The 12280-nt window shown below is 41.6% G+C and overlaps 2 pseudogenes; one reads left to right on the plus strand and one right to left on the minus strand.

The window, feature by feature from the left end:
* Nucleotides 1–797: 797 nt before the first annotated feature.
* Nucleotides 798–12280, minus strand: part of LOC128578173 (T-complex protein 1 subunit epsilon-like) — a 66153-nt pseudogene continuing 54670 nt past the window's right edge.
* On the plus strand, nt 11134–11225 carry LOC128578783 (uncharacterized; annotated as a pseudogene).

The raw sequence follows: 12280 nt of genomic DNA on the forward strand, positions 1-12280 counted from the left end.
TCAAACCCAGCCCCGGCCAAAAACCAAAAAAAAAAAAAAAAATCCAGGCAGCGCCTGTGGCTCAGTTGGTAAGGCGCCAGCCCCATATACCGAGGGTGGCGGGTTCAAGCCCGGCCCCGGCTGAACTGCAACCAAAAAAAAAAAAATAGCTGGGCGTTGTGGCGGGCGCCTGTAGTCCCAGCTACTCGGGAGGCTGAGGCAAGAGAATCGCCTAAGCCCAGGAGTTGGATGTTGCTGTGAGCTGTGTGATGCCACGGCACTCTACCGAGGGCCATAAAGTGAGACTCTGTCTCTACAAAAAAATAAATAAATAAATGAAAAATAAAAAATAATAAAAAAATTTAAAATCCTTATAATTTGGACAAATTCAAATATCGCAAAATACGAGAGTGATATAATGAGCTCCTATGAACTATTATCCAGCTCTAATAAATACTATCCATTTGCCATTTTTATTTCACATATTCCATGAATTACTTTTTGTTAGGGTTTTCCCCTGCCATTTTGAAAAGTTTCAAGCATATAAAAAATTTCAAAGAATTGTTCAGTGAATACCCATGTGCCTACCATGTAGATGTTATCATCAACATTTTGCCGTATTTGTTTTATCTATATTTTGCTTTATCTATGTAACATTTTGCTGGGTTTGCTTACATCTGTTCATCTCTCCATCCCTTTATCCACTAATTCATCTTATCTATTGATGCATTTCAAAGTAAGTTGTACACAGAAGTATACTCTACCCTTGCTAGAGAATTTTTTAAAGGGTTTTCAAAGATTCTTTAATATAACAAATACAAAAGCATGTGACCCCCACAATTACATGGCTTTGAACAAGTGAAACTATGGTTACCAAATAGCTACTTTTATTATAACATCTTCAGTGTCTGAAAAAAGGATGTAATAATAAATAACTGTAGATGCATCACAAGATACCCATCACAGTAGTGGCTCTCACTACATGTTATACTAGTTTTTTTTACTCTTCAGATTCTTCAGGCTGAGCGGCACCTGTGGCTCAGTGAGTAGGGCGCCGGCCCCTTATAGCGAGGGTGGTGGGTTGGAACCTGGCCCAGCTGAACTGCAACAAAAAAATAGCCAGGCGTTGTGGCAGGCGCCTGTAATCCCAGCTACTTGGGAGGCTGAGGCAAGAGAATAGCCTAAGCCCAGGAGCTGGAGGTTGCTGTGAGCTGTGTGATGCCACGGCTCCATACTGAGGGCAATAAAGTGAGACTCTGTCTCTACAAAAAAAAAAAAAAAAAAAAGAGAGAGAGAGAGAAAACAGATTCTCCAGGCTTATGAATGTCATCAATCTTCAAAATCAGTCTAACTGTTGCTTTTTGCCAGTCAAAGTTTCTATGACATGTTGTTGCTTCATATCATTCGTGCCCTTGTGCAAACAGTCAATTCCAAGAGCAGAGTTCATCTCCTTCACTTGTCTGGCTCAAACTTCCGTCATAGTCTGGATAGGATTCATGCCACTGTTTTCAGAAAGGGCCATGGGGATGACCTCCGGGACGTCCTCAAATGTCCTCATGGCATACTGCACCAAGGTCCGGCACTTATCTGCCTCTCGGCTAACTGCCAGGACACACTATATCCCAGCAGCCCCTCCTCCATACACCACACGATTATCACGGATAAGGTTCTGGAGGACACGCAGAGCATCATGAAGGGATCGTTTTGCTTCCTCAATAATCATCTTATTTCCTACTCTAATGAAAATGGTTACAGCTCTGGAGTTCTTACACTGCTCATGACCAGCATTTTGTCTTTGGTTGTCCCAAACGAGATTTCTTTTGCAAGCCCAGGAAAGCCCAGCTTCTTGGGTGTGAGCTCTGAGAACCAGGGCACAATCTGCTCTCCTTTTGCGATGGCAATTAGCTTGATTTCAGGTTCTCCTACCCAACGAACTGCAGGCAAGTTATTCTGAAGAAGTAAATGATTTGCCTCATCATCAAATCCCCACTGACAAATTGCTAGGTTAGCACCAGTTTCTTTGATCTGCTAAATCATCTCTTCATACTTCTCCTTTTTGTATCTCTGGAGGGCTCTGTAATCTTCCACAGAGGTCACATTCAGCTTGTGCTTTGTTTTTGGCTTACGTGGCTCAAATGGACACGTGAGAATTGCAATCTTAGCATCTTCAACTTTTTTCGGCATCTGTAGGTGACTAAAATCCTTATCCACGATAAGGATTATCCTTAATAAGTTTTGTGTCCTCCAGTCTCCCGCCAACTTTGCCTTCTACTTTGATGAGCTCAAAGTCGACGTCTCTCAGCTTCACATCTGCCACAGTGAGGACAGCATTCACAGCAATCTCGGCCATCTGTCAATGACAGCTGTTGACCACTTTGGAGCCCAGCGTGGTTTTTGCAGTCTGAATCAGGGGTTCAGTGTCCTTCACGTCAACAAGGACAGTATCACTGATCTTGTCCAGGTGCTCAATAGCAATGCAGGCAGCCTGCTCACAGCCGTCAGCTATTCTGATTGGGTGAATGCCTCAGTCTAGCAACTGCTCAGCTTCTTCCAATGAGGCACCATCCAGGACAACCACTCCTGTGGTTCCATCACCTATTTCCTCATCTTGTGATTTGGACAGTTCAACCATCTGCTTGGCAATCTGATGATCCACATCCATCATGCTTAAAATGGTGGCACCATCATTAGTTACAGTCACATCTCCATCCTTGTCCACCATCATCTTATCAAGTCCATTTGGTCCAAGCGATGTTCTCATTGTATGTGCTACAGCCTTTGCTGCCATTATATGAGACAGTCCCAAAGCCTTAACAATTCCCCAGCACCTCAACAGTGAAGTTCCAAAGCTGCAGTTTTTTCTTCAAAGCCCTTGGTGATATCAATACACAGCTTCCTTCCTTGGAGGATGGTTTAGCTACCCAAATGTGTCTTCTGATCCCTAAGGTACTTGGGCACATAGGCTCTCCACCCATCAAAATGCTGACTGTCTTTTCAAAGCTGTGCTAATGCTTGTGTTTGGGGAAGACTTCTGAGGCATCCCACCTTGAGGGCCTCAAGTCCCATAGACTTGAGGTCCTGATCCTTGATGAAGAGGAAAGGGCACCCATATTCATCAAAGGTGAGGGTCCCCATGGACACTGGTACAGCAGCCGCACAGATTACTTCCTCACAACCGGTGGAGACCACCCCGAAACCAAGGACTCGACTTCCTGTCGCAGAAGGGTTTGCTAGAGAATTTTTGAGGAATATCCAAGACATATTATTTCACCCGTAAGTACTTCAGTATATGTCTTTAATAGATAAATATACTACGTGTTTTAATGCAACCACAAAACCATTATCATACTTAAGAAAGTTAACAATAGGCCTGGCATCGTGGCTCACACCTGTAATTCTAGCACTCTGGGAGGCTGAGGCAGGTGGATTTGTTGAGCTCAGGGGTTCGAGAACAGCCTGAGCAAGAGCAAGACTCCATCTCTAAAAAAAAAAAAAAAAAAAAAAAAAAATAGCCATGTGTTGTGGCAGGTACCTGTAATCTCAGCTACTTGGGAGGCAAGAGGATGGCTTGAGACCAAGAGTTTGAGGTTTCTGTGAGCTGTGACGCCATGGCACTCTACCTAGGATGACAAAGTGAGATTCTGTCTCAAAAAAAAAAAAGGTAAAAAGAAAGTTAACAATAATTCCTTGATACCATCTCATATCAGTACATGTTTAATGTTAGTATGGTGGGTGCTAAGTGACTCTGACGACGTGGACACTACTTTGGAGGGTCTTGGAGTCTCTGCAGAGTCCCTGAGCCAGACCCCAGAGTGAGGTTGCAGGATCTTCTTTCTGATCCCAGCAGCTCTGGTTGAGTCCACAGATTCCACCAGACTTCAGGCTCCTGGGAAGAACCGAGTTGTCAGCCAAGAGACCCAGGGGCTGGGCATGGTGGTTTAGACCTGTAATCTCCGCACTTTGAGATGCCAAGGCAAGAGGATCGTTGGAGGCCAGGAGGTCAAGACCAGCTGGGACAATGTGGCAAGACCTCATCCCTACAAAAAGAAAAATTAGTTGGACATGATGTTAGGTGCCTGTGGTCCTAGCTACTCAGGAGACTAAGGCAGGGGGATCACTTAAACCCAAGAGTTAGAGGTTGTAGTGAGCTATGGGGATGCCACTGCACCCAGCCTGGGTGACAGAGTGAAATCTGTCTCAAAAAAAAAAAAAGAGCCCTAGGATTGAGATCCAATATGAACCCCGCAGCTGACAGGGCACTCCCCAGAGCAGTGGTTCTCAACCTTCCTAATGCCACAATGTATTTTCATTGTTACAAAGGGGTCGTAACCCACAGGTTGAGAACCACTGCCCCAGAGGTTCCTGGCTCCATAGAAATAAAGTGGCTCATGGGGTGCGAGGAGGAAGGAGTACAACCTAGGAGAAGATACCCTGGCCTGGCCTCAGAGCAGGTGAGTCACAGGAATTGAGACAGACCTGAGAGTGGGCAACACATGACTGATGTCATGTACATGGACAGCAATGAACAAGTTCCTGGCAAGTAATAAATGAATGAAGAAATGGCTGTTCAAATCTTCTGCTGAATTTTTGTATTGAGTGATTTGTTTCCTAACTGTTGAGTTGTGGGAGTACTTTGTATATATTCACCTGGGTTGGTTAGGTGATTTGCAAATATTTTCTTCCAGTCTCTATTTTATCTTTAGATTTTTTTTTTTTTTTTAGTCCTGGTTGTGTTTACTGTGTGGGAGAACTCAGTATCACATGTGTCATACAGTGAGGGAGGCAAATACGGTATTGCTTTTTCTTTTCCCTTTTTCCTCTTTCCTTTTAAGCAGAATCTCACTCTGTTGCCCAGAGTGCCATGGCATCAGCCTAACTCAAAGCAATCTCAAACTCCTGGGTTTAAGGGCTACTCCTGCGTCAGCCTCCCCAGTAGCTGGGATCACAGGTGCACCTCCAGCCCCCACTCTTTTATTTTTAGTAGAGACGCATCTAGCTTTGCTCAGGCTGGTCTGAAACTCCTGAGCTCAAGGGATCTTCCTGCCTAGGCTTCCCAGAGCGCTAGGATTATAGGCCTGAGCCACCCCACCTCAGTACTACTTTGTTAAAAAATACATTATCGTTGGCTGTTTTTTCACTTTCCTGGCTCCTGTAGCTCAGTGGTTAGGGCGCCAGCCACATGCCCCCGGGGATGGTGGGTTCGATTCCAGCTCAGGCGTGCTTAACAAACAAAAAAATAGCTGGGCACATTGTGGCCGGTGCCTGTAGTCCCAAGTACTAGGGAGGCTGAGGCAAGAAAATCGCTTGAGCCCAAGAGTTTGAGGTTGCTGTGAGCTATGACGTCACAGCACTCTACCAAGGTTGACAAAGCGAAACTGTCTCAAAAAAAAAAGTTATTGAGGTGAAATTTACATAACATAAAACAAATCATTTTAAATTGAACAATTCAGCAGCATTTAATACATTCACAATGTTGTGCATCCACCACCTTTGTCTACTTCCAAAACATTTCCATCACTCCAAAGTAAAACTTCTTACCCAGCATGTAGTTTCTCCTCATTTCCCCCCTCCCTAACTTCTGACAATAGCCAATTTCCATTCTGTCTCTATGGATTTGCACATTCTGGATATTTCATATAAAAAGAATCATACATGGCGGTGCCTGTGGCTCAGTGAGTAGGGCGCTGGCCCCATATACTGAGGGTGGCAGGTTCAAACCCAGGCCCAGCCAAACTGCAACAAAAAAATAGCCGGGTGTTGTGGCAGGCACCTGTAGTCCCAGCTACTTGGGGGGCTGAGGCAAGAGAATCGCGTAAGCCCAAGAGCTTGAGATTGCTGTGAGCTGTGTGACGTCATGGCACTCTACCGAGAGCAGTAAAGTGAGACTCTGTCTCCACAAAAAAAAAAAAAAAAAGAATCATACAATATGTGATCTTTTGTGTCTGACTTATTTCACTTAACAATGTTTTCTATGTTCATCCACGTCGTAGCATGTATCAGTGCTTCGTTCCCTTTGTGGCTGAGTAATATTCCACTGTATGGACAGACTATAGATGCATTTCATTTATCCATTCCTCTTTCGATGGACATTTGGATTATTTCCACCTTTTGGCTACTGTGAATAGCACTGCTGTGAATATGCATGCACGTGTACTTGTTTGAGTACCTGCTTTCAATTCTTTTGAGTATGTACCTAACCTGTTTCCCCGAAAATAAGACATCCTCCAAAAATAAGACCTACTTACAGGAAAGATAAGACGTCCCCTGAAAATAAGACCTAGTGCATCTTTGGGAGCACACCTTAAAATAAGACACTGTCTTATTTTCGGGGAAACAGGGTAATAGTGGAATTTGGGGGCTGTGTGGTAGCTCTGTTTAACTTTTTGAGGAACCACCAAATTCTTTCACATAGTGGCTGACCCATTTCACAGTCCCACTAGCAATGTAAGAGGATGTCAATTTCTCCACATCTTTGCTAACAGTTGTTATTTTCTGTTTTTTTAAATTATGGCCATCCAAGTGGAGATGAAATGGTACTTCATTGTGGTTTTGATGTGCATTTCCTTAATAACTAATGATACTCAGCATCTTGTACTCATTGGCCATTTATATATCTTATTTGGAAAATATCCTTTGCCCACTTTTAAATTGCCTTTTTTTTTTTTTGCATTTTTGCTGCTGTATTTATTTGGGATTCTAAACTCTTATCATATATATGATCTGCAAATTTTTATTCCCATTCTAAAGGTTATCTTTTCACTTTCCAATAATGTCCTTTGATACACAAAAGTACTTAGTTGTGATGAAGTTTAATTTATCTATTTTTTCTTCTGTTTTTATTTTTGGTTTCATATTTAAGAACCCACTGCCAACTCCAAGGTCAGGAAGATTTACCCTTATTTTTTGTTCTAAGAGTTGTAAGGTTTTACATAAGATTTCTGGACAAAAACAGAGGGTTAAAGCTATTTGACATTAGTATTGGCAATGATTTTTTGGATATGATACCAAAAATATAGGCAAGTAAAGCAAATATAAACAAGTGGGAATATATCAAACTAAAATCTTCTGGGGCCAGGTGTGGTGGCTCACACATGTAATCCTAGCATTCTGGGAGGCCAAGGCAGGAGGATAGCTTGAGATCACGAGTTTGAGACCAGCCTGAGCAAGAGCGAATCTCTAAAACTAGCTGGGCGTTGTGTAGGCGCCTGTAGTCCCAGCTACTTGGGAGGCTGAGGCAAGAGGATCGCTTGAGCCCAAGAATTTGAGGTTGCTGTGAGCTGTGACACCATGGCTCTCTACCAGGGCAACAAAGTAAGACTGTCTCAAAAAAAAAGAAAAAGAAAAAGAAAGAAAGAAATATAAATTGGTTCAGCCATTATGGGAAACAGTATGGAGACAGTTCAAAAAATTAAAATGAGGGGCGGCCCCTGTGGCTCAAGGAATAGGGCACCGGCCCCATATACCGGAGGTGGTGGTTTCAAACCCAGCCCTGTCCAAAAACTGTAAAAAAAAAAAATTAAATGAGAACTACCATATGATCCAGCAATCCTACTTCTGCATATACATCCAGAGGAAATGAAATCAGTACCTCAAAGAGATATCTGCACTCTCGTGTTCATTGCAGCATTACAACAGCCAAGACTTGGAAACGACATACGCATTCATTGATGATGAATGAATAAACTCAATGTATACAAAATGGAATGTTATTCTGCCTTAAATAGCAGGAAATCTGCCATTTTTGACCACATGGATGAACCTGGAGAACATTATGTTAAGTGAAATAAGCCAGATATAAAAAGACAAATACTGCATCTCACTTACAGATGGAATCTAACAAAAGTCAAACCCATAGAAATGGAGAGTGGAAGGGTGGTTACCAGAGGTGGGGAATGGGAGAACTGGGGAATGTTGATCAAAACTTTCACTTATAAGTTCTGGAGACCTAATACATGCATGGTGACTATAGTAAATTATAATGTATTATAGACTTAAAATTTACTGAGAGTAAATCTTAAGTGTTCTTACCATACTGAAAAAAATGGTAATCATTTCCTAATGTATATATACATGAAAGCATCACATTGTACATCATAAATATGCATAAGTTTTATTTGTCAGTCATACCTCAAAAAAACTGGAAATGAACAGAGAGAGTTTCATGGTTTTAGCTCTGATATTTAGATCATTGATCCAGTCTGAGTTTTTGGACATGGCACGAGGGAGGGGTCCAACTCGATACTTTCACATTGTGTATCTAGTTTGTTGCAGAACATTTTGTTGAAGAGATTATTCTTTCCCCATTGAAAGTTCTTGATAATCTTGTTAAAATTAATCGACCACAGGGCGGCGCCCGTGGCTCAGTAAGTAGGGCACTAGCCTCATATACCAAGGGTTGGTTGCAGGTTCGAACTTGGCCCTGGCCAAATTGCAACCAAAAAATAGCCAGGCATTGTGGCAGGCACCTGAGTCCCAGCTACTTGGTAGGCTGAGGCAATAGAATCACCTAAGCCCAAGAGCTGACAGTTGCTGTGAGCTGTGACACCATGGCACTCTACCAAGGGTGACAGAGTGAGACTCTGTCTCTAAGAAAAAAAAAATTAATTGGCCATAGAGGGCGGCACCTGTGGCTCAGTGGGTAGGTCGCTGGCCCCATATACCGAGGGTGGCAGGTTCAAATCCGGCCCCGGCCAAACTGCAACAAAAAAATAGCTGGGCGTTGTGGCAGACGCCTACAGTCCCAGCTACTTGGGAGGCTGAGGCAAGAGAATTGCCTAATCCCAGGACTTGGAGGTTGCTGTGAGCTGTAATGCCACAGCACTCTACTGAGGGTGATAAAGTGAGACTCTGTATCTATATAAAAAAAAAATCGGCCATAGCTATATGGGTTTATTCTTTTCCATTGGTCAGTATGTCTATTCTTATTACAGTACCACCCTATTCTGATTATTATAGTTTTATGTTTTGAAATTAGGAGGCGTGAGTTCTCCAACTTTATTCTTCTATTTCAAGATTTCTTTTTTTCCTATTTGGGATCCCTTGTAATACCATATGAATTTGAGGATAAGCTTTTCTGTTTCTACAAAAGGGCTGTTGGAATTTTGCTTGATTCTGTAGATTGCTGGGTGCAGTGTTGTCATCTTAACAATATTATGTCTTCTGATCCATGAATAATGTCTGTTCATTTATTTATGTCTTTTATATCTTTAAGCAATGTTTTGTAGTTTTCAGTGTACATGTTTTTAACCTCCTTTGATTAAATTTATTCCTAGATCTTTTATTCATTTGGATACTACTATGGGCTTAATTGTGCCCCCCAATTTATATTAAGTCCTAACCTACCTAAGAATGTCACCGAATTTGGAGATAAGGTCTTTCGGAAGTAATTAAGTTAAAATGAGATATTTAGTGTGGATCATAATCCATTATGACTGGTGTCCTTATGTGAAGGGAAATTTGTATGAAGATGTGTGCACGCATGGAAGAAAGACTGTATGAAGACAGAGGTAAGAGATGACCATCTACAAGCCAAAGGAAAGAGGCCTCAGAAGAAATCAACCCTGTGATGCTTTGATCTTGCACTTTAGCCTCCAGAATTGTGAAAAAATAAATTTCTATTGTTTAAGCCACTCAGTCTGGGGTACTTTGTTATCGCAGTCCTAACAAACTAATACAGATGTTACTGTGAATAATATTGTTTTCTTAATTTCCTTTTAGATTATTTATGGCTAGTATGTTATGTTCTACAACTTTGTCAAATTTATTAGCTCTTCTAGTGTGTGTGTGTTTGTGAATTCTTGGGGGTTTGTTGTGCCCAGGAGTTCCACAAAGATTACACTGCCAAACAAGCCAAATTTACAGCAGAGTCCTTTTATTGAAGAGCTGGCCAGCAACTGCCTCAGTGTCCCAACATGGGGTTTCTGAGAGCAGCCTCAAGTGCTTAAGGAGTCGGGTTTTTGAGGCTTGGTCTGCATCCTGGTTGGCACGCAGGCTGGCCAGGTGCATTTGGGTGAGGTAGCAAGCAAGCATTATACAGAAGCAGAATTTTGTGATTAGTTAGCCATACATCATACATCTTTGTTTTAATATTTTCCCCCCTATACATCTTAGTTTCAGTACTTTCCCTCCATACATCTTAGTTTCAGTAATTTCTCTACCTGGTATTGTTTAAAGGTCAGTCCGGGGACAGTTGGTACTTCCTGGTCTGTTTCCCAGGGAGTTAGCCAAGCAAGAAGCTGGAAATGAACTAGAAGCAAGAAATCGATTAGTAGTTTCTCATTTATCTTGGGAGTGAACTAGATGTATTTCATTTCATTTGAAAACTTGCAGTCCAGAAATCTGCTAAGAGTTAACTGGTATTTTTTTCATTATAGCCTAGGCCTGACATCTTTCTGTTTTAGCGTAGGCCCACTAGGCCTATCAGTTTTCTATATAGAGAATAATGGAGATAGTTTTAGAACTTCATTTCCAAGTTGGATAACATTTATTTCCTTTCCTTGCTTAATTTCTATAGCTAGAATTTCAGGTTCAGTATTGAATAGCAGTGGTGAAAGTGAGCTTCCTTGTCTTATTCCTAATCTTAGAAGGAAAGCTTTCAGTCTTTAACAACTGAGAATGATGTCATGTTAACTGTGGGTATTTATTTATTTATTTCTTGTTAGAGAGAGGATCTCCCTTTGTCCACCAGGCTGAAGTGCAGGGGTGCAATTATAGCTCACTGCAGCCTTGAACAGCATGCCCTGCCTGTGTGTTTGTAACTAGCCTTTATGATGTTGAGGAAATTCCCTTCTACTCCTAGTTTTCTGAGTGTTTTTAATCATGAAAAAGTGCTGAATTTTGTTAAATGCTCTTCCCCCATCAATCGAAACAATAGTGTGCTTTCTAATTCTTTATTCTGTTAATGTGCTGTATTGCACTGATTTTTCTTTCCTAGTGAAATTTACCCGGCTTGGTATCAAAGTAATGCTGACCACACAGAATGGGTTAGGAAGTATTCTCTTTTCATTATCTTAAGTTTCTTTCACAGAGCAAAAGTATGGATTTTGATGAATTCCAATATACCAATTTTTTTCAGATTGTGTTTTTGGTATTACACGTAAGATCTCTTTGCCTAACCAAAGATTATAAAAGTTTTCTTCTGAAAGTTTTGTAGTTGTGCTCTCTTTGGCAGCACATATACTAAAATTGGAACAATAGGGAGAAGATTTGCATGGCCCCTGAGTTTATATTAATTTTTTTTTTTTTTTTTTTTTTTTGCAGTTTCTGGCCGAGGCTGGGTATGAACCCGCCACCTCCGGCATATGGGGCCGGCACCCTACTCCTTTCAGCCACAGGCGCCGCCCTATATTAAATTTTCTTTTAAGTTTTATAGTTTTGTGTTTTACATATGTCTATCTTCCTTTTATTGTTTGAGACAGGGTCTAGCTATGTTGTCCAGGCTGAAGTATATTGGCTAGTCACAGACCTGATCTGGGCACACTTCAGCCTTGAACTCCAGGGCTCTAGTGATAATCCTGCCTTAGCCTCCTGAGTAGCTAGGACTGCAGGTGCGCACTACCACACCCAGCTCTGTCATCCATTTTAAGTTCTTTTTCTTTTTATTTCTTTTTTAAATTTTTTCTTCTTTTTATGTGCCTGGAGTCATAAAATTTTAGTATATTTAGCTAGCAATGGCATTGATCCTTGAGTGTGGACTTTTGACTGAATCCACATTTTACAGAACAGATGCGTTTAATAAAGGGATTTGTTCTGTGAAGTTTAGCTTCCATCAGGGGGTCACATTTGGGGATCTGGAGGGCCACATGTGGTTTGGACGCTGCAGGTTCCCCACCTCTAGTAGGATGAGAATATCTCAAGTCATTAAGTCTGGTTCCTTTTTCCTTACAGTTCTTCCTTCAATTTATCACTTTCTTTTCTCCATTTTGCTAGAAGCAGCAGGGTGAAATCAGGACACACCTTCAACCCTTTACTTCAAAAGCACCTCAGCTAAATGTACGATTTCCTCATTTACAAGTTCTGCTTCCCACATGACTGTAGGACATAATTCTGCTCAGCTTCTTGCTTCTATACAACAAGAATCATCTTTCCCCCAGTTTCCAATGACGTGTTCCTTACTTCCTTGTGAGCCTTCACCTGCAGCACCTGAATGTTCATATCTCTACCAGCAATCTTTTCTTTTCTTTTCTTTTCTTTCTCTGTTGTTCTTTTTATTGTTGGGGATTCATTGAGGGTACAATAAGCCAGGTTACACTGATTGCAATTGTTAGGCAAAGTCCCTCTTGCAATCATGTCTTGCCCCCAT

The sequence above is a fragment of the Nycticebus coucang genome, chromosome X (genome assembly GCF_027406575.1).
Source record: "Nycticebus coucang isolate mNycCou1 chromosome X, mNycCou1.pri, whole genome shotgun sequence".
NCBI classification, from domain to species: Eukaryota; Metazoa; Chordata; class Mammalia; order Primates; family Lorisidae; genus Nycticebus; species Nycticebus coucang.